This window comes from Tachyglossus aculeatus, chromosome 16 (genome assembly GCF_015852505.1).
Source record: "Tachyglossus aculeatus isolate mTacAcu1 chromosome 16, mTacAcu1.pri, whole genome shotgun sequence".
NCBI classification, from domain to species: Eukaryota; Metazoa; Chordata; class Mammalia; order Monotremata; family Tachyglossidae; genus Tachyglossus; species Tachyglossus aculeatus.
Window position 1 is genome coordinate 12,017,328 of NC_052081.1, and position 27,326 is coordinate 12,044,653.

General features: G+C 45.8%; 1 pseudogene; it reads left to right on the plus strand.

Annotated features, from left to right (window-relative positions):
• Positions 1–27,326, plus strand: part of LOC119938684 — a 51,258-nt pseudogene that overhangs the window by 11,310 nt on the left and 12,622 nt on the right.

The following is a 27,326-nucleotide window of genomic DNA, read 5'->3' on the forward strand; positions in this document are numbered from 1 at the left end:
TCTGTGGGATGACAATGACTATGACCTTGTCCCTGGTCCACAGTGGATTCCCAACTTGGCCAGGGTCAAAAACCACACAGGGTAAAATACAACAAAGCAGCAGCACAAAATGGCTGGGAGGGCACAGTCTTCAGGCTCCTCGCTGCTCCAGCCACGACCCTCCTTGGGGTCAAAGTCCCAGGGTTCTACTAACAGTTTGTATGGGATCTTCTGCCTGCCCCAATCCTGGGGGAAGGTCCTCTCACTGGTGATTGTGGGTTCAGAGAGAAGAGAGGGCAGGGAGATGGACTCTCCAGTCGTCAGGGGTCTGCCTCTCTGCCCCTCCTTCCCAGGTATGTGCTCATTTCTTACTATTTGTTTGAGGAATGTGCAAAAAGGGAAAGAGAAGGACGGGATCCTTTCCTTAAGGTCCTTGCAATCTCTTGCCTGGATTATTTTACAGCCTCTACGCTGGATCCTGGCTCCAGTACCCCATTCCCATCAGTCCTATATAAAATCTCCTCCACACTTTCAAATGTCCCGTGGCTGCTCCTTTCCTCCTTTCATTTCCAATAACCTTGTCACCCTTCCACTGACTACGTCTGTCTTGGAATTAACTGGTTCCCGGGGAGGTCCTGTTGTCATGGCATTCCTGGTAAGCAGCTACGTGTATACAACATTACTTTGGAATAAATAGGTAAAAGTCCCAAAGTCTCATGGTGGATGTGAGTTCGACATGCCAGACCTACATAAAAAGTGATCGACAGTTGTGCTGAGCTATTCTTCCTCATGGCCTTACCTCGATCAGTCATCACCTTCTGCTTGCTGCTGGCCACGGGGGTGGGGCAGGTCCTAGAGTGTGGGCGGCTCAGCGTATACCTTTACTACTACTGAGAAGAAAACTCAAGTGCATGTCTTACTGATGAGGGGATACCCCAATCCTCTACCCCCAAGAGTCCCTGCAAGTATGTGGCCCATGTTGGGTCACCAATGAGGTAGCAAAAATGCTCAGCAACACTCAGTGTCAGAGCAGCCTTATTTAGGGACACACTGTTATTAATATTATTAATATGGGGTAGGGCTAGAAAAAATGCCGTAAACAACCTGCTTCACCAAGCTCAAATCTGATGTACCAGAAGCTATGCTCACCTTACGCTGGTCGGGGAGAAAGGGAAGCGTTGGGGGTGGGAATCTGTGAGAAGAATGGGTGACAGTAAGACACCTAAACAGCTGCTGAAAGGAGAGCTGAAATTAAGAAACGCAACCAAGGAGGGCAGAGAAAAGGTTTAAGGCCATGGTAAATCCAAGCCTTTGAAAATGCTGCATCCCAGCTGAAAACTGGGACTCAGCTGCTGAGGACAGCCCTGCATGATGTACTGCTGTGAAGAAGGGAGTGGCTCTCTGAGCAAAAGCTACACAAGGAAAGAGATACAAGGAGGCAAAAGAGACAATCGCATCAGGTACAGCAAACATTAAGCACACCACCATAGCAAGGGGCAGCCTTTTCATGTGCCCAGGCTACCTCAGACTGTGGACTTTTCAGTCACACATCCACTCACAGTGAACCTCACCACCAGTGGTGACTCCTCAAATATATACTCAAGCATACATATATAAAATGTATACTATATGTAATATATATGTGCAAGCATGCACACACACACACAGCTGCATCTTTTCTGAAACACTAATCGGAGCACATCACTCCCTTTCTCCAAAACCTCCCAATTGTTCCCAATAAGACATCAGAGTCTGGTCACTGGTTTTGGATCTCTTCTGGCTGGCTCCACCGGCCTGTGATAATAGCTGCTGCTGCTGGTCTGGAGCCTGTCATTACAATGGACTTCCCAGGAGGAGCGGGAACCCTAGCCAACTACCACCAAGGAACAGGGAGATCCCAACCTGCTGCAGCATGTAATGACTGCATACAGCTGATAGTAGACAGGGTATTAGTCTGGCTTCCACCTTAGGTGAAGACATTTCGTCCACCCATTCAATTAAATGATCTGTCAAGCCAAGGAACGGTGTCATATAAATCCAGAGATTATTTTCTGACTCATCCTAGGGACAGATGTTCTCGCCATTTTAAGTTTGGGAACTGAATGAACAGCAGGCACCTCAGGACCTGACTGCTTTCCTCTTCTACCCAGAGAGGCCAACAGCCTGATTCAACTGGAAGTGTGGCTGATGCTGTTACCTGGGCCTGGGCACCTACTCTGCACCAATTCTTTCACCCTGGAAGTCCCAGAGAGAAACCTCAGTGGAAGAGGAGGAGAAAGAAAATGGAGAAGGAGAAGTGGGGGGGGGGGGGGAGAGAGGAGAAGAAAAAGAGGGGAGGAAGGGGATGGAGAAGGGGAGAGGAAGGGGATGGAGAAGGGGAGAGGAAGGGGATGGAGAAGGGGAGAGGAAGGGGATGGAGAAGGGGAGAGGAAGGGGATGGAGAAGGGGAGAGGAAGGGGATGGAGAAGGAGGGAGAAAGGGGATGGAGAAGGAGGGAGAAAGGGGATGGAGAAGGAGGGAGAAAGGGGATGGAGAAGGAGGGAGGAAAGGGATGGAGACGGAGGGAGAAAGGGGATGGAGAAGGAGGGAGAAAGGGGATGGAGAAGGAGGGAGGAAAGGGATGGAGAAGGAGGGAGAAAGGGGATGGAGAAGGAGGGAGAAAGGGGATGGAGAAGGAGGAGAAGTGGGGAGGAAGTAGTGTGCGGTGATACTCAACTAACTGCCTATCGCTTTCTCCCTCCTCCCTCCAGGGCTCTTCTGCAACTCAGGTGGGAGGACACAGCCAGCCCCTGCTTCATCATCACTGACACTGTTTCCTAGAGGTTTGCCAGATGCAAAGCATCATTTGACATGCTCTTGGGAGGGATCGCTTGGTGCTCCAGAAATCCCTCCTGCTGGTATTAATTTGGGGCATCAAAGATTTCACCAGAGAACCCCTATCAATGTCTGTTATTTTTTTCCTTTTTTTTCTTCACCTGAAAATCTTAGGCTGTTGTTATGGAAACAAATCAAGATGACACTAAGTGGTCGTGCACTTGTGTTCTACTCATTCTGTCCACTCCCTGGGATCTGCTGCCTGACCTCTATTTTCCCAACTGACTGTGGGGGCCTCAGTCAGACTCTGCAGCCCTGCTCCAAGAGTACAGCGACTATCACCATCATTCTCTTTATTGCCAAAGCCCCCAACTTTGGTATTGCCCTTGACCCCTCACTTCTTCACTTCTCACCTTCACTCCATCAAAAATCCTGAGAGTTTTTCTGCCTCTTCTCACCACCCAAACAGCCACCACGGTCCAAGCACTCAACCTATCCTAGCTAAATTATGATAGAAACCACCTCACTGATCTCCCTGCCTCCAGCCTCCCCCTCCCAAGTTCATACTTCAATTGGCTTCCCATATCGTTTTTTCAAAGATGTTGTTCTGCACATGTTATTTCCCTTCCTTAAAATTCTCCAGTGGTTACCCACTCCTCTCAGCAGCAAGCAAAATCTCCTGACCATTCTTTAGCTCTCCCTCTGGCTTATCCACTCTCTTCTCGCTCTATGCCCAGCTCTCACTCTTCATTCCTTCCAAGTTCACCTTCTTACTCATTCAGTGGAACTGAGCTCTGCAAAACTAGGAAATCCAAATGTCATTTGAACTCTGAGTTATTTTATGTATGAGTCTTTCTTGGGAAGGCTAAGGAGATAAGCAGCATGGCCTAGTGGAAAGAGCACAAGCCTGGGAGTCAGAAGACCTGGGTTCTAATCCTAGCTCAGCTAGTTGCTTGCAGCGTGAGCTTGGGCAAGTCACACCTTCTGTGCCTCAGTTTCCTCACCTATAAAATGGGGATTCAATACCTCTTTGCACCTCCATAAGATTCTGATATGTGGGACAGAGACTGTCTGAACTAATTAACTTGTCTCCACCCCAGACCTTTGAAGAATGCTTCATACACAAGCAATTATAATAATAATAATAACAATAACAACAACACCAGTGACTAATCCAAGTCACTTAGAAGGGAGAGAATATTTCATCACTGGAAATGTCATTTTCTCACAAATACCAATTCTGTGTGGGATTGCAGGCAAGCACAGTTTTGATAGTTTTGTGGACATTATTTGACCAGTTAGTCCATCTCCCTTTGGTTCAACAAGTAATCCTGAAGTGAGTTGGTACCAGGACCCAAAAATCTTATCTTGGAACACAGCCTCACCAAGGTCTCTAGCTCTTCCCCCTCGCTTTGCCTTTAACGCCTGACTTAGTCTTCTTATAATTGCAAACAGAGATATGTGATCAGGGTATACAAATCACGCAGTGCACAACGGACCAGGAATCTTTCACGGTGATAACATTAAAATCTAAAATGTCTAATAGAGTGTGTTTTCATTATGCTCATTTTCTTTGGATCAAGGCCCCTTCATGTGCTGTCTCATCTTATGCCATGCTATGAATGCTCTGCATGCCTCTCTGATGCTCCCAATCTTTGCTCATTTTCTTGCAGTGACTTCTTCAAAATCACCACTTGGAAGTCAAGTCACAGGTCACACTGTGTTAAAATAGCTTATGGCATCCCAGGACTTGTGACCCAAGGCTGAAGCTGGGGCTGATGTCTGGCTCAGGGGTAGCCTAGTGTTTGTGGTGGAGCCACCAGGGAAAGGGGAGGTAGAGGAGGGAAAGGGGAGGTAGTGAGAAACAGAGGCAACAGGAAGCCAGGAATCAGCCCCAGGGAAGACTGTGCTAAGTGCTTGGGAAAGTACAATACAATGAAGTTGGTAGAACAATTCCTGCCCACAAGGAGCTTAGTAAGCACTTAACAGATAAAAAAGGATCTTGCAATTGTCATTATTATTATTATTACAGTATATATTAAGTGCTTGTTAGGTGTCAAGCACTCTTGTAAGCGCTGGGGTAGATACAAGTTAATCAGGTCAGACAGAGTTCCTGTCTCATATGGGACTCAATCTAAATAGGAGGGAGAATAGGCACTGGATCCCCATTTAACAGTTGAAGAAACAGAGGCATACAAAAGTTAAGTGACTTGCCCAAAAGCCACACAGAAGGCAAGTGGCAGAACTGGAATTAGAACCCAGGTCCTCTGACTCCCAGGCCTGTGTTCTTTCCACTAGACCAAGTTGCTCCTCTAATTCCAGTAAATTAAAGGTAGGGAAGGACAGGGTATAGGGTTATGTACAAAAGTCCTGTGGGTCTGAGGGTGGGGTGCTCAAGGAGTACAGATCCAAATGCAGAGGCAATAAGGAGGATGAATAGGGGAAGTGAAGGCTTAGGCCATGCCATTCAATCTGCCACATCAGGACTTAGATGCATCTGTTTGTTTTATATTTGTTCACTTGTGTCTTTCATTTGAAACTACTTTCTCCTGCCTAACTATGAAACATATATTTTCATAAATTATATGAAGTACATAGACACATCCATTTACGAAAACTGCCTCCCCCATTAGATTCTAAGCCTCTCCAGGGCAGGGAGTGCATTTTTTTTTGGTGCAGGGGTATGTGTTTGCAGACACCTAGTACAAAGTTCTGCACTTGGTAGGTGCTCAATGAATTCTGTCAATATAATAATAATGATGATGGCATTTATTAAGCACTTACTATGTGTAAAGCACTGTTCTAAGTGCTGGGGAGGTTACAAGGTGATCAGGTTGTCCCACGGGGGGCTCACAGTCTTAATCCCCATTTTACAGATGAGGGAACTGAGGCACAGAGTAGCTGACTTGCCCAAAGTCACACAGCTGACAAGTGGCGAAGCTGGGATTTGAACCCATGACCTCTAACTCCAAAGCCCGTGCTCTTTCCACTGAGCAATGCTGTGTGGGGCAGAGTGACAGGGCATAAAGTTGAAAGACTCCAAGATGCCATTTTGCCAAATGGAACTTCACTTAGTGGAAGAATCTTTGATGTAAAGTTACCTCATTTGTAGCCCATAGCTTAGATATAACAACGTGATAATGCTATAAGGCTTCTCCCATATTAAAACATAGGAGGCCTCTCCCAGAGGCCTTTATCTGCATCCATTATGTGTTAATGCACTAAAGTAGGAATTGGGTAAATAAATTAACAAATATAAATTCAGACTAAATCAAATTTGCCACTCAAGAACTGGTCCCTGGAAGTAAATAATTGTGTTCGGCCTAGAGAACAGAAGGGAAAGTTGAGGGAGGGGAAGGGGGAGAAATAAATCTTTGGGAAATAGAAGGTTTTTCTTAGGGAGGTAGCTGACCAGTTGTTTTTCACAGCTCCTGAGGACCAAACCGGAGAAAACAGACTTAAGAACAGAGCACCCAGGGAAGAGAAATTGTTCCTCTCAGAAAACAAAACTGCTTCTTCTCCAGAGAGCAGATAAGGACTAGCATATTATCAGACAAGAAATCTAAGTAGATAAGGAAAAGTCAGCAAACCAACCAAATATTCTCCAGGCACTTGATAGCCAGGTCTGAGGATGTGTTTTCTCAGAATGTTTGGTAGCATTTTTAAAATACAGAATTCCACATCCATAATCATGACAACTAATTGCAAGACATGCCCTCTTTAACTGAGAAATCCACCTTTATACTGTTCAGAAAAATGTGTGCTAGGGCTTGGTTTTGTTTTTTAAGATGATGCTGACTTTGTCTCTCCAGGCACCGCGAATTATGCAACATCCCATACTGACTAGAAATCAAGCACCTGCCTAGAATCCAATTGAGAATGTTTACTGAAAGAAATCTCGCCTACTATGCACCTGGTGGGGCTGCCTAACTCTCCTGTTTTCCTCCAGTAACGATGCTCATGAATGACTCCACAAGCTTAACCACCAAGGGGAAAATATACCACCACAGTCCTCCCTGCTGGGGGAGGAAGTGGGAGGGACTTGGGAAACTTTAGTCACACTCATATCCAGAAGAACCAGATTGTCACTCCCACTGTCACCCCCTGCAACGTGGGTAGCATCTCTGCCACACACACAGACACAGACACACACACACACACACACACACACACAAGGATGAGGCCACATTTCCCCCAAACCATCTAGCACAGAGTGTTCTTCAGCTTGGCATCATTATCCCATATGTGGGGGAAACCAACCACAAGCCCTTGAGGGTCTCGTCTTGAAAGAACATCATTAGACTGTCTGAGACATGAAACCCACGTAGCTGCTGTGAAGCATTGCATTGATGCATATAGTTATATATAGCCAGTTCAGAATTTGGATCCTATCTGTCACTATTTAGCATCATTAAGTACCCACAGAGTACAGGCATTGTACAGCAAACTTCATGCCCTGCCATCAAGTAAATGACACGATTGAGGATGGCAGCTCATCATTTCCTTCCCACCTGACTGGAGTGCCTCAGAGGGGCCCTCCTAGAAGATATCTGAGGTGGACGGTTAAGAGGGTGGTTATTGGTTAAAAATAGGGGGAAGAAAAATCCCCTGGGACTGAAGATGAAGTGGTTCCAGAAAAGTCAGATTTGACCAGGCTGAGGGGAGCAACTGGGGACTTCTGGTAAAATGAAGATATATGTGGAAGCAGCGTGGCTCAGTGGAAAGAGCACGGGCTGGGGAGCCAGAGGTCATGGGTTCAAATCCCAGCTCCGCCACTTGTCAGCTGTGTGACCTTGGGCAAGTCACTTAACTTCTCTAGGCCTCAGTTCCCTCATCTGTAAAATGGGGATGAAGACTGTGAGCCCCATGTGGGACAACCTGATTACCTTGTATCTACCCCGGTGCTTAGAACAGTGCTTGGCACATAGTAAGCGCTTAACAAATACCAACATTATTACATGTAGGCAGGGTAAGAGTAATCAGGAGGAGGAGTGTCAATGCTTACAATGTGCAAAGCACTAGACTAAGTACAGGAAAAAAAAAATCCATGAAAGGGGAACAAACATGGTTCCCAACCCCAAAGGGGCTCACAAATCTAAGAATAAGGAGGGGGGAGGTTGGTGACAGACACGTTAGCAAAAGCTAACAAAAAAGCTAGCAAACACATAAAAGGATGTATCAGACACTCAATCATTGTTGTTTAAATGAGTGCCAGACTGCAGAGCACTAAGTGCTTGGGAGTGGGGCTAAAGATGCAAAACATTCTGCCTTCAAAGAGTTTACAGTCTAATGAGGGAGACAAAAAGCATTTACAAACAGTGGGAGCAAGAGAAAGAATCAGGATGAAATAGGTAGTACTGTGAACATGTCGGGATGAAATATAATTTATAATTGAGTATACAATAAATATACTTAACTACCAACAATGAGTATAAAGGTGCTAATGGCAGCTGTTTGTGGGGATGTGAACTGGAAAAAGTTTCTTGAAGATAGGATTTAAGGAGGGCTTTGCCCTGGCAGGAAGGGAGAGATTTCCAGGCTAAAGGAAAGTGAGAATGGAGTAGGAGGTGGAAAAGTCAAGGAAACACAGACAAAATTATGGACAAGTGTCCAACTAGGGGCAGTCTGCAATTTTAATTCAAAATTGGGATTTAAAGATTCCATTTGCTCAGTTATTTGCTCCACTAGATTGTTAACTCCTCCATTAGATTTTACTCTCCTCAAGGGCAGTGATTGTGTCTACCAACTCTTATTGTACTCTCCCAAGCACTTAGTACAGTGCTCTGCCCACAGTAAGCACTCAATAAATATCACTGATTGAATGCAACTTCTTTCTATGCCTCATGCTGAGGGAGTTGCACTGCATTTTTCCAGTGTTCTGCATACAGTAAGTTCTTAATTAATACCACTGATTGATTAATTGACACCAAAGCCCTAGCAAATATTTCCCTATTTGGAGAGGAGACTTTAATCCCAAATTTCCTGATTCCTAGAGTGATGCTCTTGTCACTTAGCCAACAGCCGGGCTACTGTGACTTTTTATTACTTCCACCCTGACTCCCTCTTCAGTAGAAAATTTGAAGGAACCTTGTGAAAAAGAAGACATTAATTTGAATGGTTGATGATATTATGCCGCCCAACCTTCCTACCTTTTCCTCAGGTACTCTACTCTGCATTTCTCGGCACTGAATGGATCCAAATCCCTCTTGAACCTGCTGATTTTTATCGTCATCATCGTAGTGAGTGCTTACTGGGTGCGAGCATCAGTATTGTTTATTGAGTGCCTACTGTGTGTCACTTATTGTATTAAGCATTTGAGAAACTGCAATAAATGTAAAACACTGAATCCCAAATTTCACTGGAGGAGCTTATAATCTGATTGTTTTTCCAGTCGGTACAATTTACTGTAGTCTAAAATACTCTTAAGAGGCTACAGCAGAATATAGATACTATGCTATGTCACTTGGGCCACAAGTGGAACCAACATATAAAAATACCTTTCTGTGCATTTCCCAATGGAAATTCCCAATTTCCCTTCTGGTCCACCTATTTGCTCGTTGCAACTCATGTCCCAGTGGGTACACAACAGGTCGGGAAGAGGGAGAGCGAGTGGTGCCACAAACCAAGATCACTATAATCAATTTCTTTGCAGACCTGAAACCTCAGGCCTGAAACTCCAGTCATAAATTAGTGTCTCTTCCCTGTCACACTTCCTTTCCTCTCTCCCCATGTCAGCCAAAAAAAAAAAAAAAAACAAACAGAAAAAGAAAAAAAGAAAAGGTTAAATGGATCTACTTCCCTGTCTGGTTTAATCACCTAAAACAGCCTGACAAAAATCTATCCTGTTTTGAAAGGTCTCCAGAGAAGAGGATTCTGCAATCCCTCTCAGTAGCAGAGCTAACAACCCTGTCTGTCAGATAGTTCTTACCATCCAGCCAGTATCCTTTATGGTGCCATTTAATCTCATTTCCTCTTACTCTGAGCTCAATGGAATCAGAGAAAGGCTGACCACCCTTCTTGGTATAATACCCCTTTGGATACAGAAAGGTTGTAACTAAACCAAACATCAACTTTCTCATCTCCAGGCTGAAGAGTCATTTTAATCCTTCCTCTTAGGTAGGATATCAGGTTCATCTGTCCATTTTTTGGCTGACAAGGACAAAGAGGTGAAAATGGTCTTCCTTGTCTGAGAGGAAAGGCCCACAGTAACACACACATTTACAATGAAACTGCCAACCCTTACCAGACTAGCATGCTTCGGTCTAAGCCTCTCAGTTCCTTGGGAGGAAAAATGGGGGACAATCCATTCACCCACCCACTCACGCCCTACTCTCCCTTATGCCTCTCCCTACCTGCACCCATTTCCTCCCTTCCCAGAAAGTCCATGATAGTCTAACATGCCAGAAAGGGGAGGGTGTGTGCAGACAGAGAGCAACCCCTCAGGAGGGAGGGAGGGGGAGTACCTGGACCATGGGGCCAGATGATTCTCACTGCTCCTTCCCCACCACTTTGCTCTCTCCCTCCCACTGTCCCAAATGCTGAAAGTTGCCTGGGGTGCAAGGAATGCTGAGAGACTGATTATGCTCCTGCACTGATGTGCTTGAGTCCACTCCCCCTCCCAATTTTCCCTCTTCTCCAGCCCCCCAACATGCCCCTTCCTCCCCCACTAATTTTGGGATGTTGCCACCCAGTTGGGCATCAGCATTCTAACAAACATTTCGGAGGGTCCACAATGGATGAAGAGGAAGGAAGGGAAGAAGAGTGTATCCCTGCCTTGCTCCCCAGCCCCCACCCCCTCTCTGTTGTCCCCATGGAGTCAGCCCCTTCGGGTTCCACAATTTAGGATCAGCTGCTTGTAGCTAAACCAATTTGGCCTTGAGTTAGTGGGTCAACTTCTTAATGTCCCATAAAGTGTTACCTGGCAACCATTAGGGCCTGTCAAATTTGGACCACCTCATCCTTGATTAGGTGTCATCTAGTAGGGCCCCCTGCCCCAGAAAAGAGTGTTGTCAATCCCGGCCTCTGAAACCCAGAAGGCTGACCTGTGCCAGCTGACCTCACCGCTGACAGACTAAAAACCATCAGAATTTCGTTTGAACTGTGGAAAGGGGATATGAACTAGCAAATTTCTCCATTCTGCCACTGCCCTCTCGTTTTACACTCCTGGAAGCAGCACTTGTGTTTCCTTTGGGTCCTGGTCATTAATGCCGAGGCTTTCAGGGTTGGGATTTGCAACGGGCTGAATTTGACCTCAGCCCCTAAGGTTGGATGACCTCAGTCTATGCCTGGAGCATCAGGGCAACCTGGGATACCCAGTGAGAGGAGGCCTGTTTGCCCTGTCTCCAAGAGAGCACAGGAAACGAGTCACCTGGTTCTGGAACTCCAAATGGGAAACTGACAGTGAGAGTGGTACAGCCAGTTCAATGAGCTGCTTTTTTTCTGTCCCAAATTAGACCCGAATGAACAAGAATAGCTTAAGCAGTGGCATTACAATGGGTAAATTATAAGAACTCAATCCTCGGACTGAAGCTGGTGGTGTCTGGACATTCCTCCCCTGCTTGGTAGAGTATGGTGCAGAGAGGTGTCTCAGAAGGAATGTAGTCCTGATGAGAGGAAAGAGGGAGAGTCTAGACTGCCACGGGCTGTGTGGAAGACACCTGAAATGAGTCGCCATTCCCTGATCTCAAAAGTGGGGGTAAACCCGCTCAAACCCTGTGGAGAGGGGCAGGAGGCAGCTGCCAGGATGGAAAAGGACAGGGAGAGAATTGGTTTGAGAGCATTAGATAAAGGGTAAGCTTCTTTGGCTAAAGAATAAGGAGCACTTGGGAATGCTGGAACTGTTTCGGGGTGGGGGGGAGGAAGAGGATGTGGAGAGGAGGAGTCTGGATGAGCAGAGGGAGGGCAGAAGCTCCCTTTCTCTCCAAGCTCCTGGGTCAAGGGAAGCAGATTGATGCCATCCCAGCACAAGCACCTAATGTAAGTAACAGTAATGTTGGGAGAGGGTTCTGCATCTGCGAAGAGGGATCCGACTTATTGCTGAAGTGATTCTGATTAAACTGAGTTGCTCCATCTCAGGTTACCAGTCAACAGGGTCACTGGATGTTATTGTCACTACTCAACAGTCAGGAGCCCCGTTTGATGTTTCTTCAGCCCACTGTGTCTACAGCAACCAATTCTGCTTGCCCAACAGTTCCCACTTCATATCCAACACACCATCACCCTCCCCACCTTCAAAGCCTTATTAAAATCACATCCCTTCTAGGAGGCCTTCCCTAACACCTCACTTCCTCTCCTCCCTTCTGCATCACTTCTTCTTGCGCATGGTCCTGTACCCTTTTTTCACCCCACCCTAAGCCCCACAGCACTTACGTAACATATCTGTACATTATTTTACTGTGTTTCCCCCTCTAGACCGTAGTAAGCTCCTTTTGGGAAGGGAATCTTTCTACCATCTTTGTTATAGATGGTAACCTGGAGGCCTGCAGGAGGCCTTCCCAGACTGAGCCCCTTCCTTCCTCTCCCCCTCGTCCCCCTCTCCATCCCCCCATCTTACCTCCTTCCCTTCCCCATAGCACCTATATATATGTATATATGGTTGTACATATTTATTACTCTATTTATTTATTTATTTATTTATTTATTTTACTTGTACATTTCTATCCTATTTTATTTTGTTGGTATGTTTGGTTCTGTTCTCTGTCTCCCCCTTTTAGACTGTGAGCCCACTGTTGGGTAGGGACTGTCTCTATGTGTTGCCAATTTGTACTTCCCAAGCGCTTAGTACAGTGCTCTGCACATAGTAAGCGCTCAATAAATACGATTGATTGATTGATTGATTATAGTGTACTCTCCCAAGTGCTTAGTACAGTGTTCTGCGCACAGTAAGTGTTCAATAAATGCGATTAACTGATTGCTTAGGAACCCTGCTGTCAAATACCCCCTTCACCAGCCCATTTCAACAGAGCAAAGGAGCTAGGTTTGATGCCGCCAGCCTCCTGAGGGTGTTTTAAATAAACTGTGGGCTGGCCTGGTCCGCAGTGGTAAGCCTCAGTCCCACGCCTGAACAATAGGTTGCACGGCAGTAGGTCTTTCGAGATACTTACAAAATGCTATATAAGGGATTGTAACTTTGGAAGGGATCAAAGTACTTCTACCTCCTCTGAACCTCGTTCATCGAACAGTTGAATGGAGCAGTTTTGGACAGAGCAAAGGAGACCTGGAAATAGTAATCTTGAATACCGAGAGTCTGGTCTATTGCTTCACTCCATGAAATCTGACTCAGACATGATGGCCTCATGATCGAAATACTTCCAGGCCTCAGTCTGGCTGAGCCAGAACTATCCTGGTACTCTCCCTTCTACTTTGGTGGCTCCTTCTCAGTTTTGTTTGCTGCTTCCTCCTTGCTTAGGGGATAGAGCACGGGTCTGGGAGTAAGAATGACCTGGGTTCTAATCCTGCTTCTGCTGCTTGTCTGCTGTATGACCCTGGGCAAGTCACTTCACTTCTCTGTGACAGTTACCTCATCTGTAAAATGGGGATTGAGACTGTGATCCCAGTGTGGGACAGGGACTACGTCCAACCTGATTAACTTGTATCTACCCCAGGGCTAAGAACAGTGCCTGACACATAGTAAGCTATTCTCTTACCTTGGGTGTCCCCCAAGGCCCTTTGTGCATGGCCTCCTATTCTTCTTGCTTTACACCCCATCTTTCGGGAAGCTCCTCTGCTCCCGCGGCTTCAGCTCCCACCTCTACAAGGATGACTCTCAAAACTCTCTCTAGCTCTGATCTGTCATCTGCTCTGCAGTGCCACATCTCCCTGGGCATCCAGGACATCAGCACTTGCATGACCTGCCAGCACCTCAAATTCAACATGACAAAAACCAAACATCTTTCCCCCAAACCCACTCCTCCCCAACTTTTCCATCTCAGTGAACACCGCCACCATCCTCCCCATTCCAGAAGCCCACAACTCTGATGCCCCCCTCCTCTCTTTGCTACCTTAACTCTCACATCTGGTCTACTATTAAATCTTGATGGTTTTTCCTGCACGTTTCCTGTATCCGTCCTGTTTCCTCTCCACCCCAAACTATGACCACCTTGGCACAAGATCTGGTTTTGCCACTAATGGACTAATGCATCGGCCATCTCACTGGTCTCCAGCCTCTCTGCCATCCAATCTATACTATATGCTGCTGGTCAAATCATCTTCCTGATGCACTGTTTGGCCCACAGCTCTCTGCAAAACCCTCCACTGGCTCCCCATATCTCTTCACAGCAAACAACTCCATGCAATCAGCCTCAAGGTTCTCCACTACTTGGCGCCACCTTAACTTTCTGCTCTCTCCTGCTATTTCCCAACCTACTGCTATTATTCCCGGGCCAACCATCTAATTGTACCTCCCCCTCGATTCTGCCACCTCCAACCCCTTGGTCCCGCTGTTCCCCTAGCTTGGAACTCCCACCATCCCCACACCAGACATCTTCTCACATTCAAATCCCACCTCCAACAAGCTTTTCCCAATTAATTTCCCAGCACTTGATGCTTTCCATCAGCTGTATCCAGCACTCTTTTTAGCACTGTGTAAATAAGTCCACTTTATTTTTGACCTCCCTAATTGTAAATAGATTTATTTTGCCTCCACTCAAGGAAAGCAATCCATCTCTCGACTGCTGCCCACCAGTTCACTGTTGTATCACCCTGTCTGAACCTAGGCCTTCCCAAGTTTTTCAAACATTCATACTGACCACCTGGCTTATGGGTGCCTTTTTCCATTTCACCAAATCCCTGCTTGGGATTCCTGCAGTCACCTCTGCTGCTGGGAGCCTTGCCTCAGTGCTGGTGAGCAGGCTGCATCCCAGGACCTCTATGGGGGGCATCCTGCCCTGCCATTTTGGCTCATAGGAGACAGTGGTAGAACTGATCAAAAAGTTGAACTGGTCTTCTGTGAAAGGATCGGGTCTCCCAGCCTCATACAAGACTGACACCACCACCGCCTTACACACCTAACTCAGGGTATGAACCTTAATACCTGTAATTTATTTATATATATATATATATATATATATATATATATATATATATTATATATACACACACACACACATATATATATATAATATATTAATATATATATTAATGTCTGCCTTCCCTCTAGACTGAAAGCTCATTGGGGCAGGGAATGTGTCTGTCTGTTACAATGCACTCCACCAAAGACCTAGTACAATGCTCTGAGCACAGTCAGTAGTGCTCAATAATTACGACTGATTGACAAAGCCTGTTTGTCACCAAACTCTAGCAGTCTGGCAAAGGTCATGCAGGCTTTTGTGATTGGGACCTACAAAGGACACTAATATAAAGCTAGGAAGAATGGGACTCCACAGTCCATACCCTGAAATCGAATGATAAATCTTGCTATACACAAGAGCTTCTTGTTTCCCAAGATGATGGGTTTTGAATCTTTGCTAAAAATAGACAAGGAGATTCTGTTTCGGCTTGCAAACTTTCCTCTGAAAGGACCACAATGACTTTGTTCCTTGGGTGACAAAAACATACCAATTATAGATCTTTCCCATTAAAAAATAAAAGGAAATGTTTCCCAAAGAACACTTTGGGATAGTATTGTCAGGCCAATTTTCCTTTCATAATGGTTCATAGTAACATTAAGTCAGCCTGAATATTGTTTTGAAACAAATGCAGATTCCTCTGCCGGATGAGCTACCATTTCAATCAAGGTAGGCAGCTTTGTGAGCTTTCCTTCTAGCCAGTCCTCTGGGTGGATAAATAGGTAATTTATCACCCTCTGCATAATCCAGAAAGAGCAATAAGGGGATGAGAGCTGGATCCTGTCGCTGCAGCGGATCGTTGTAATTGTTTGTCAGCTCCATGCTCTGACTCCGGGCAACAGAACAACAGGCTCTACTGTGTTCTGATCCATCCATCAATACTGTACACCAGCTTCCAGGGCCAGGCAATAAGGTGCTTCACTATGCAATGATCGATGAATACATTTCTCAACCTGGTCTGTGAAATAAACCTCAATGAACTGGGGACTAATTGCCTCACAACCCTGTTGGTGCCTGACGGTGCACTGCAGTTGGAGGTATAGCAGGTGTTGCTCCAAATCAGCATCCCCATCTGCCGTGCTGCTGCAGGGTACTGCAACTGGGCAGGATTCTCTGGGTTACAATGCAGTCTTTCTGCAGTGTACCAGGGCCCAGGGGGATTTGTGTCATGCACAATACGGCCAGGCAGAAAGATGTTGCCGATCGCTTCATAATCATGCGCAGTGATCACGGTTGCCTGGAAATACACAGGAATTGTTGTTGCTCTTTCCAGACTCCCAATCATAACCCTATGTTTCCTGGCTGTGGAAGAATGCCTACTTTACCAGAAGTCACGAGCTATTTCTAGAAGGAATATCAATCTGGGTCATCCTGAATCACAGATGACCAGACCCCAGGATTGATTTGATCGGCAATAAATGTATTTTTGACAAGTAGAGTAATGACACTGTCACAGGGAGCCATCCAGTGGAGGTAGAGAACATTTTTCTGGACCAGAAATTGTTGCAGAGCACACAGGGGGAGCCATGCCAGATTGTGCTGTCTCTCAGAGGCTTCTTCCTGGTCTACTAGACCTCAGTGGCACCCAACGGACAAGAGGGACTAAGCAAATTCCTTGTGATTCAACATCTATTAGAAGCCCTGAGTCCAGAAAGAAAGGAGGTGGGGAAAAGCAGGGCAGAAGACCTGTATCAGAAGGCAATCGGAGAATAGCTTCATGACTAAAGGCAGAAATATTTCCTCCAAGAAGGCCCGCTGATTCAGTCCAGAAGGCCTAAGGAAAAAGCCTTAGGGTCAGGCCACTGGCAGCCAAGCAGGGAATTCGAAAATTCTGAACAATATGTCCTTGGAATGGGACATTGAACCCTCAGTCAGCCCCCAAAAGGAAAGAAGTGAGACCTCCTGGGAATGGACAGGCAGAGAGGTTCCCACAAGGCCCCAATCAGATGGTTTGTGGCAAAGCCAGAAGCAAATCATAAAAATAATAATAATAGTAGTAATAATCATACTAATAACAAAAACAATAGTAATGGCATTTGTTAATTGCTTACAATGTGCCAAGTGGTGGGGTAGATACAACCTCAGCCCAGACACAGACACTGTTCCACATGGGGATCACAATTTAAGAGGGAGGGAACACAGGTATTTAATCCCCATTTTATAGGTAGCTGAGGCACAGAGAAGTTAAGTGACTTGCCCCTGGTCATACAGCAGGCAACCGACAGAACCTGAATTCAAACCCAGGTCCCCGGGCTCCCAGGCCTGTGCTCTATCCCCCAGGCTATGCTGCTTTCCTAACCATCACATGATATGGGCCCAGGAAGAATGTTGTTTAAGTACTGGATGGGAAAGAATAAGGAAACAGAAAGCGCAATGAATGGTGAGTAATAGCTGGACATGGTTTAACTTCTGAAGGGAGGGACATCTCTGGAGGTTTGGCTAATATTAATATCATCTGGGGGTGGTAGGACAAGTCACCTGAAAGAAATGCCTACATTTACTACACCATGGTCGATCAACAGCTAACCCTCCACTCTAGCCCCAGCCCAAGCTTCTCCAAAACCCTAACAAAGCTTTTTGACAATTGAGAATGACAGATCTGGAAGGGATCTCAAGAGATCTTGGGGCTCTCACTCCCTCCTCTTCAGAAAGGGAAATGGCTCCCTCCTTCATGACTGCTGGCTGTTTCTTCCTTTAAAGTAGCTTCATCCATTCGGTCAGTCATATTTATTCAGTGCCTACTGTGTGCAGAGCACTGAACTAAGCACTTGGGAGAGTACAATACAACAATGAACAGACACATTCCCTGCCCGACACAAGCTTACAGGCTAGAAGGGGAGACAGACATTACAAGACATAAATAAATAGCTCTATAAGGATGGGAGCTCCCAGTCCTCCCTTGGGAGACCATTCTAGTGTTGCAGTAGGACATACGTCTTCCTACCCTAACAAATCCATTTCCTTTTGTTCAGCCTCATTGAATCTGGATAACAACTGGTCAGCCCCTTTCCCATAAAACCCTCATATACCTGAGAAGAGTTACCAAATAATTTTTTAACTTCATCTTCCTCAGACTAAGCCAGCCCAATTCCAGCCCCTTGATTGAGACTGTGAGCCCCACGTGGGACAGGGATTGTGCCCAACCTGATTTGCTTGTATCCACCCCAGAGCTTAGCACAGTGCCTGGCACATAGTAAGCGCTTAACAAATACCATTATTATTATTTACTGACCACTTACCATGCACAGAGCACTGTACTAAGCACATGGGAGAGTACAACAGAATTAGCAGAAATATTCCCTGCTCATAACAATCTTATAGTGTAGAGAGGGAGACAAACATTAATATAAACTCATTAATACCCTCCTTAGCACTTACATGAATGTGAACTCAATTATTTATTTTGATCACTTGCATTGCATATACATTTGTCTCTCCCATTAGAGTGTAAACTCCTGGAAAGCAGGGATTGTGTCTACCAACTCTACTGTATTCTCCCAAGTACTGAGTACAGTGCTCTGTTTTAAAGACAATTAACTGAATGGTTTGAGAAGGACTGGATGGAAAACATACTACTATTCTTTGAGGATTTAAGCCCCTAAGGTGTTAAATTATTCAAAGTGATAGGATCCATACCATCTTTTTTCCACATGGGGCTTTCAGTCAAAGGTTGAGGGGTGCGGTGAAAGAACAGTTATTTAATCCCCATGTTACAGATGAGGAAACTCAGGCAGGGAGAATTTAAGTGATTTGCCAAAGGTCACACAGTCATCAACTGGCAGAGCCAAAACTGTAGCCCAGTTCCCCTGACTCTCAGGTCCAGGCTCTTGCCAATCAAAGTCCTCAACACACCGAGAAACAACTGTAATTTCAGGAGGCTGCTCATAGCACTCCCACCTTCTTCCGGTAAAAGGTGGGTGAGAGCTCATAAGTGTTCTCAACACTGAGAAGCAGCATGGCCCTAGTGAAAACTGCACAGATCTGGGATTCAGAGGACCCGAGTTATAATCCCGACTCTGCTGCTTGACTGCTATGTGACCTTGGGCAAGTCACTTGGCTTCTCTGGGCCTCAGTTCCCTCATCTGTAAAACGGGGATAAAGACTGTGAGCCCCATGTGGGACATGGACTGCGTCCAATCTGATTATCTTGTACCTACCCCAGCAGTTAGTACAGTGCCTGGCACATAGTAAGTGCTTAACAAATACCATATTTTTTTAAAAATCCTTTCCCCAGGAACTGGGTCCATCTACCTCTGAAAATGTCCTTTTCTCAAACTGTGAGTGAAACAGGGAGTATGCCTAAGCTCACTGTGGGCAGGGAATGTATCTACCAACTCTGTTTTATTGTTTTCTCCCAAGCACTTAGGACAGTGCTCTGCATGCAGAGCATTTAAGTGCTCATTAAATATGATTGACTGATGTCTGATCATCTTGTAACTACCTCAGCACCTAATAGATACCATAATTCTTCTTCTTCTTCCCCCCATTGAGATCACAGTTTAAAACGCTCCTAGCCTGTCTCCTGACTTCACTCCTTCCTTGCTTGTTTCTCCTTAGTTTCCAGCACCAAAGATTAACAGGAAGAGTTTTTAGACCCCTGCTGAGGAAGTGGTTTAACACAAACTTTGTTGGTTCAATTCATCCCTACAGCTTTCCATTTTCACAGATTTGAATCTGAGATCAAGAAAGGCAAAAGTTGGCAGCAGTTTCAGATTTCACACCTTTCGGTATATGAAATTGGCCTGCCTTTTTTTTTTTTTAATGGTACTTGTTAAGTACTTATTTTGTGCCAGGCACTGGGGTAGATATGAGTTAATCAGGTTGGATACAATCCAAGTCCCACATGGGCCTCATAGTCTTAATCCCCATTTTACAGATGAGGTAACTGAGGTACAGAGAAGTTTAAGTGACTTGCTCAAGGTCACACAGCAGAAAAGTGGGAGAGTCAGAATTAGACTCCGAGGCTCATGCTTTCTACACTAAACCAGGTTTCTTCTCTTGATGAAGCATAACTTCCTAAGACTGGTTCAAAGTCTCTCCAAGAAGCTGATACCTACTGAAGCTGACCTAGGTTAGCGGGATTGTCTCAAAGCAGGGACACTATGCCCTGGCCATAGGGAAAATCTCTCTTGAACTTCCAATGCCAACAAACATCGAGCTGGGCCTTCGGCCTGATCTCCCTCTCTCCCCTAGTCCTCATCCTTACAACTCTGATGTCATCCTCAAGTTTCCTGAGTGGGTGAACCAGCTGGGATGAAATAACAGCCTCTCCTCCCTTGATTCTGTGAAAACCAAGCTTCTTCTTGAGGTTCTGACATGTTCAGAGAAGTGTGTTTTCGCTTCTTGTTCCAGTCCTGGCTGGAATTCAGAGAAGTGCCAACCACCCATGGGGGCTGTCACTTCTTCTAGTGGAATTTCAGGCCAGAAGTATATGTGCTGCCTGAGCTCTCGCCAGGAAGTGCGAGTCTGCAGAGTTGGGCAGGAAGAACAAATTATTGAGCTAACTGCAGCTAACTACGTGATGCTAACCTGAATTAACCCCAGGGTTTACGACATTCTCCCTTGCCTATTTAAAATAGGAAAGGAAACAAATGACATCAGCAGAGGTACTCAGATCCACCCAAAGCCTATGAGTTGCCCTGGGAAGGCAGCTAGGGACCACAAGGAGTGAGAATGCCACAGCCTGATGCCTGAGCCTTGGTCTACAGAGTGAAATAAAATGTTCTCCTCTTCCACCACTGCTGACTTCAGATGTCACTGTCTATGCAACCTGTTCAAGTACAGGAAGGAGATGTGATCCCAACCTTCCTATAGCTAGGCGATCTCTCTCTCTTCCTCAGTTCAAGCAGTTAGGGAAGAGAAATGCTTGTTTGGCCTGAACCTTCTGAAGTGGATCCTTCAAACATCTGCCTGGCAGACCCCTCCTTCACTGCTTCTACCCACTGGGAATGGTTGGAAGGAGCAGGGGAGGGAGGAGGATAGGGAAGAGACTTGAGTCAGGTAAGATCTCCCATATGTTAGCAACCGCTTCCTCTTTTCTATAAACAAAGGCAGAGCTGGGTAAAAACATGCTCTTGGCTAACAACGGGGAAGGAAGATCTAGGCACTTATTCATTTAAACCCATCCTTAGCCTTATGTATGTGTGTATATATGTATAATCTATTGTACATCCAATTATTGAGTTCCTCAAGGTTCAGATCTGGATCTGAGCCTTTCTATTCTCCACTTACACCCATTCCATTGGAGAAAACATTCACTCCCACGGCTTCAAACTACCATCTATATACAGACAATTCTCAAATCGCTCTCTCCAGTCCTGACTTCTCTGCAGTCTTGCATTTCCTTCTGTCTTCAGGGCATCTCTACTTGTATGTTCCACCGATTTGAAACACAACTCATCTTCCCAGCTCAAACCCTGTCCTCTCCTAGATTTTCCTATCACTGTTGACAACACCGCCCTGCTCCCAGTTTCACAAGCCTGCAACCTTGGCATTATCCTCCACTCAATTCTCTCTTTCGACCCACACATTGTCAGTCAATCACCAAATCCAGCCAGTTCTACCTTCCCAACAGCTCTAGAATCCACCCTTTCCTCTTCATCCAAACTGCACCATGTGGTCCAAGCACCGTCGTAACTACTGCATCAGCCTCCTCACTGACTTCCCTGCAGTCTTTCCCCTCTCTAGTACATGCATCACTCTATTGTAATTAGATCTGTAGTTTATATATGTTCATGTCTGTCTCCCCCTCTAGACTGTAAACTCATTGTGGGCAGGGAATGTGCCTTTATTATTATACTGTACTCTCCCAAAGTTTTTGGTACAGTGCTCTGCACAAACTACGAGCTCAATAAATACAACTGACTGACTGCCCTGATCAGTTTTCAAAAACTTTGTTCTGTGCACATCTCCCCACTCCTCAAAAATTTCCAATGGTTGCCCATCCACCTCCGCATCAAACAGAAAGTTCTCACCATCAGCTTTAAAACACTCAATCAACTCTCTCCCTCCTACCTATCCTTGCTCTTCTCCCACTTCAATCCAGCCCACACACTTGGCTCTTCTAACACCAACCTACTGGATCTCATCTCTCTAACACCAACCTACTGAGCCTGGATCTCATCTCTCTCGCTGTCGACCCCTGGCTCCTACCCTCCCTCCTGCCGGGAAGTCCTTCCCGCTTCATATATGACAGACCACCACTCTCCACATCTTCAGAGCCTACTAAAATCATATGTCCTCCAAGAAGCCTTGACAGACCTCTCTGCATCAATTAGGCACCTGCATTCATACCCCCTGGCACTTTGATGTACATCCCACCCCCAGGGTCCTTCTGAATAAATCCTCAGGCTCTGTTACTTGCCTCCTCTGTAACATTGTATTGTCTGTATCCCCCACTAGACTGGAAGCATCTTGTGGGCAGGGATCACGTCTACCAACCGTACTGAACTCTCCCAAGAGAGTACTACAGTCCTCTGCACACAGCAAGTGCTCAATAAAAAACACTGATTAACTAATCTGTAAATATTTCTCGCTTGCTCTCTCTCATTCATTAGAGTTTAAGCTCCTTATAGGCAGGGAACATATATTGTGCTTTGTTTTACAGTAAGTGCACTGTACCCAATGGTCCTCTATCATTACCATTATTATTATTATTACTAATGTTTAAACCATTAAAATCCTCAAGAGAAAAGGATGAGGGGTTGGAGTTTGGGGAAAAGTTCAACATTTGGGAGGCAACAAGATAAGTAATTAACATCCCAGGCAGACACTTAGCATGGCACCACTATAAATGAAGAGACCTAGGCATCTGAGTCACAATCATTATTAAGAATCACAGAGAGGAAAGAGAACAGAAGGATGGGGGGTGGGGGGAAATTCACACCTCTTTTAAGAGGTAAGCTAGTCAAAGTCTGAGGTGATGGCTCTAGGAAACCTGAATGTTGAGGCCATGCATTTTTCTCCATCTGAAAATCCCCTCTCTGAAACCCTCAGGACGTAGAATGATGCTTTCTTGGGAATGAACATGTCTTTCCATGACCTTTCCAGGAAAAAGTGAAGAAGCATTCCAAGTGGGATGGGGGCTGAGCTGATCCTTGGGCTTGCCCCAGACAGACCCCAGACAGGCTACTAGGTACTTATGGTGGTGGTCTTTGGAGGAAATTGAATAGCACTGCTAATTTACAGACAGCTTGTCTCACTAGCCAAGTCTGGGATGGTCTGCAGATAGAGAAATAAAATTAACTCAGCACTGCAGATGTAGGCAGCCAGATCCTAGAAAAATTCAAATCAAAATGCTTGAGCCCAGATAAGGAAACTTATATGGCTGAAAAAATTAGATCCAGGGCCTGGGATCTGAAGACTGGCTTTGCAACAAAGAGTCCACAGGGAAAGAAAGCCAAATTTCAAAAGTTAAGACCGGGAAAGTCATTTCTTATAGCCATCCTAAAAGATGGAGAGGAGCAACAAAAGTATCATTCTAATTGCACCAGAGAAGAAGCCAAGGCCCCAAAAGACGAACCCAGGATTAACCAGAGCCTGTGGCAAACCTAGCCTCCTGACTCTCAATCCAGGGGATTTAATGTGCCAACAAGTAGTAATCAGTAAGAGTTTATTTTTCCTACTCATCAAGTTCCCCAACAGAAGCACCACAGAGTATACTGGATTTTAGGTTATAGTTTTTTCTGGCTAGTAGGTCTTCTACTTGACCCCATCTCTTTCCTCCCCATTAGACCTATGGACTACAAAGGAAAAGAAAAGGAGACTCTTTGGAGTGGGAGAGAATATGTTAAGTTCTCTTAGTTTTCCTTCCAGTTATGCCCATGTCTAGTCAATGAGCACTGCTCCACTTCCCATCCTACACAAGTCGGCTATTTTGGCTCAGATGTTTATGTTGCACCCAATCAACCATCCTGAATTTCAATAAAACAAAGGATTCTCTCAATGAATTACCTACACCCCACCATGAGTGATGACAATCCCACTCACTCTTCCTCCTCCCCACTGGGTCCCAGCCTTGGTGAATGATGGCCCGGTCAATGAAAACAGGTCCTGGGCTTATCTAAAATAAGCTGGCTATGGAGGCGGCTGACAATATCGCCAGCTTCGCTCTTAGGGCTTTCATTTGTAATCTGACAAAAATACACGGGGCTGCAGTGACTCACCCTGCCTAACATGTACCTAATTCATTGTAGCTCTTTAGACCGCTCTTGTCTCCATCCAGAGATGGGCAGGGAGCTGCTGGGGAGATGGTATTCCCAAGGCTTTCAGGGAGGAAGCTGGAGACTGTACTTTCAGCCAAACAAGGAACTAGTAATCTGGAGGCTAGAGCCATTATTGTTTCAGTTTATCGAACTGGCACCAAAAAGGTATTTTGATTAGGAGAACCCACACCTAAAGTCTTGCCTGGCCCTGACTGGACCTTGGGGAAGACCTGGCTGATGTAGCTCTAGCCTTGCTGGAATGTCCTTTAAATTGCTTAGAACTAATTAACTAGTTGGAGTTAATTGGCTGTCACTGGGCTGAAGTGCTTGACCCCTGGAAAGAGGGCCCACAACTATGAACCTTTCCCTCACAGGGTCAGCTGCCACTGAAACTGATTTGATGCAAACAGAATGACAAAAGGAGTCCTGGATGCTCAGGAATTTGGCCGTGGTGAGGTCAGCATGGGGCCGAGGCACAAAATCTGATCATCCACTTCTCTGGGCAACAGGAGTTGGGGGGAGCCTCAAGTGGCTTCTAAAGACTCCCCAGCAGCTCCAATGAGCTTTCCATATGAGACCTGACAGAGGTTTGCTTGCCTCTTGCCCTGACGTAAAGATAATGCAGCAGATGAAGCAATGCTTCCTGGAGTGTGCAAGGATGTGCTTAGTACAGTGCTCTGCACACTGTCAGCACTCAATGAATATAACTGACTGACTGTGCACCGTCTGCCCGGAAGCACATTATCCCAAACGTTGTGGATTTGAGGCAGAGCATTCTTGCTATCCACCCCTCAGTCATCTCTCCATCAAGCCCTTAGAGCTACAGCACTAGGAGAGGATGTTCTCTGTCTACGCAATTTAGCCTGTCCCCAAGTACCAGACCTCTATCTGGGGTCGCCGCTTCTGTTGGCTGCCTTTCCTCCAGCTCAGTCACAACCGCCCCAGGAAACTAGCATGCTCTTGATGCCTTTCTCTGCGGTTGACTTCTTTAACCTGTTTAGGACAGCCTCTGCCAAAACACTGCCACTGTGATAAGTGTGAGACTGTCAGGCAGGGTAGAGTAAAATGTCACACTGCAGGGGGCATTGCTAGAAAGCTGGAAGTGGGAGGGAAGAATGGTGACATCCGTTCTGAAGTGTACATTGCTGGGCCCAACAGACATCCAGATCTAGTCTCTGAACAAGACAAAAGATGAAGAATTGCAGAGATTGCTGCAGAGGGAATGGTGTTCCTGGCCTAGATCTGAGGGCCCAAGACTCCTGTTACCTGCTCTAATGCCAGAGGCTGCCCACTTCTCTCCGCACAGGCAGAAACTCCTGACCGTGGGTTTCAAGGCTTGCCACCAGCTTTCTTCATGAGAGCCTTACAAAAGCCAGCTTATAAATTGGCTTAACTCATACTTTTCACTCCTCCCAAACTCACACCACTGAGCTTGATTCTCCTCTCCAACCCTTTGCTCTCACTCTCCTCAAACTCCCTCCCACCCCCAACTCTGCCAGACTCCACCCTTCCCATCTTCAAAGTCTGCCTTAAATCCCACCTCTTCCTCTTCTTCCCCTTCCCCAATTACCCCTACCTCAAACCATATCAACCCAACAGTCATTCCTAGCACCTATGAGATATATATACATACACATATAAAGTCTCAGATATATATATATTCACACACCCTTTTATTCTGACAATTCATCCTGGCATATTCATTCTACTTCCCTATCTGATGTTGTTCTTTCTACCAATCCCATACTTCATAAAACCGTCTGTCTCTCTTCCCCATTAGATTGTAAACACGTGGACAGGGAATGCTTCCGCAGTACTTCCCCAAGTGCTTAGTGCTGTCTGTCACATCCAGTAGGCGCTCAATATATATTATTCCTATGTTTTTCAATGGGCCCCACAGGCTTCAATCAGCACTTCCACCCAGGACTCCAGGTGCTCGGGCTCACCACAACCCAGTTTAAAGGAGAAAGACCCAGGATACCGATATCGACCACGTGTTTGCGATCATCAAAACAGTGATATCCACAGGCCTCTGGAGGGGAAGACAAGCAGATGAACTATACTGTGAGCATTCATTCTATAAATCCACTTAGTCCCCAGAACAGTTCCATCCGCTCAGAAAGCACTGACATTGGTTGCTGATGAACAAAAGACAGACAGTGACCAATCAATCAATCAATCAATCGTATTTATTGAGCGCTTACTATGTGCAGAGCACTGTACTAAGCGCTTGGGAAGTACAAATTGGCAACACATAGAGACAGTCCCTACCCAACAGTGGGCTCACAGTCTAAAAGGGGGAGACAGAGAACAGAACCAAACATACCAACAAAATAAAATAAATAGGATAGAAATGTACAAGTAAAATAAATAAATAAATAGAGTAATAAATATGTACAACCATATATACATATATACAGGTGCTGTGGGGAAGGGAAGGAGGTAAGATGGGGGGATGGAGAGGGGGACGAGGGGGAGAGGAAGGAAGGGGCTCAGCCTGGGAAGGCCTCCTGGAGGAGGTGAGCTCTCAGCAGGGCCTTGAAGGGAGGAAGAGAGATAGTTTGGCGGAGGGGCAGAGGGAGGGCATTCCAGGGCATTCCAGGACTGACTGACCCTCAGTCAGCTACGAAAATTGGAGAGATTGTTGAATCCTGGGGTGATTTTACTGCAAATAATTTGACTTTTTAAGTTGAAAAAATTCCACGTTTCCTGGAAACCCAGGAAATGCGTTTCCTAGAGGGTGTCAGAAATACCTCATATGCTTAGCCTTGCTAGAAATGGAGCAGTAGTGACATCCAATGGTGACTTGGGTTACTGTATACCCGATCTTGCCTAATGAACAGAAACAGAGAAAGGACTAGGTAATATTTTAAACTACATTCCGCCTTACAGTGTCTTTCAGTTTCTTGGTCCAACTTGCTCCTTTGAATCCACTTTCTAGGGACAATGGCCCCAGGTCCTGGGCTCACAATCGCTTCCTGCCTTGTGATGTGTGATTGGAGGGAATGGGGAGTTCCTCCCTCTCTGTGGTGATCACCCTCCACCACCATGGATGATGCTGTCTCAGTCAGTATTACCTGTCGTTGTGATGCTGGTTGGAACAAGACCGAAAAAGTGGCCTAAAATGAGCCCCTCCACTCTTGGTGGTAACAATAAGTAATAATACTAATACTATTAGAGGGTGTTAAGGGCTTACTACTACTACTACTAATAATAATAGTGATATTTATTAAGACTGTGTCCAACCTTATCTGCTTGTATCAAC